The sequence below is a fragment of the Austrofundulus limnaeus genome, unplaced genomic scaffold, assembly GCF_001266775.1.
Source record: "Austrofundulus limnaeus strain Quisiro unplaced genomic scaffold, Austrofundulus_limnaeus-1.0 Scaffold1944, whole genome shotgun sequence".
Classification (NCBI taxonomy): domain Eukaryota; kingdom Metazoa; phylum Chordata; class Actinopteri; order Cyprinodontiformes; family Rivulidae; genus Austrofundulus; species Austrofundulus limnaeus.
In genome coordinates, this window is record NW_013954346.1 from 1,215 (window position 1) to 1,775 (window position 561).

Consider the following 561-nt stretch of genomic DNA (forward strand, 5'->3'; position numbering starts at 1 on the left):
TGTTCACATGTGTGTGTTCAGTGTTCACGTGTGTGTTCAGTGTTCACATGTGTGTGCTCAGTGTTCACATGTGTGTGCTCAGTGTTCACATGTGTGTGCTCAGTGTTCACATGTGTGTGCTCAGTGTTCACATGTGTGTGCTCAGTGTTCACATGTGTTCACATGTGTGTACTCAGTGTTCACATGTGTGTACTCAGTGTTCACATGTGTTCACATGTGTGTACTCAGTGTTCACATGTGTGTACTCAGTGTTCACATGTGTGTACTCAGTGTTCACATGTGTGTGCTCAGTGTTCACATGTGTGTGCTCAGTGTTCACATGTGTGTACTCAGTGTTCACATGTGTTCACATGTGTGTACTCAGTGTTCACATGTGTGTACTCAGTGTTCACATATGTGTGCTCAGTGTTCATGTGTGTGCTCAGTGTTCACATGTGTGTGCTCAGTGTTCACATATGTGTGCTCAGTGTTCACATGTGTTCACATGTGTGTGCTCAGTGTTCACATGTGTGTGCTCAGTGTTCACATGTGTGTGCTCAGTGTTCCCGTGTTAACATGTGT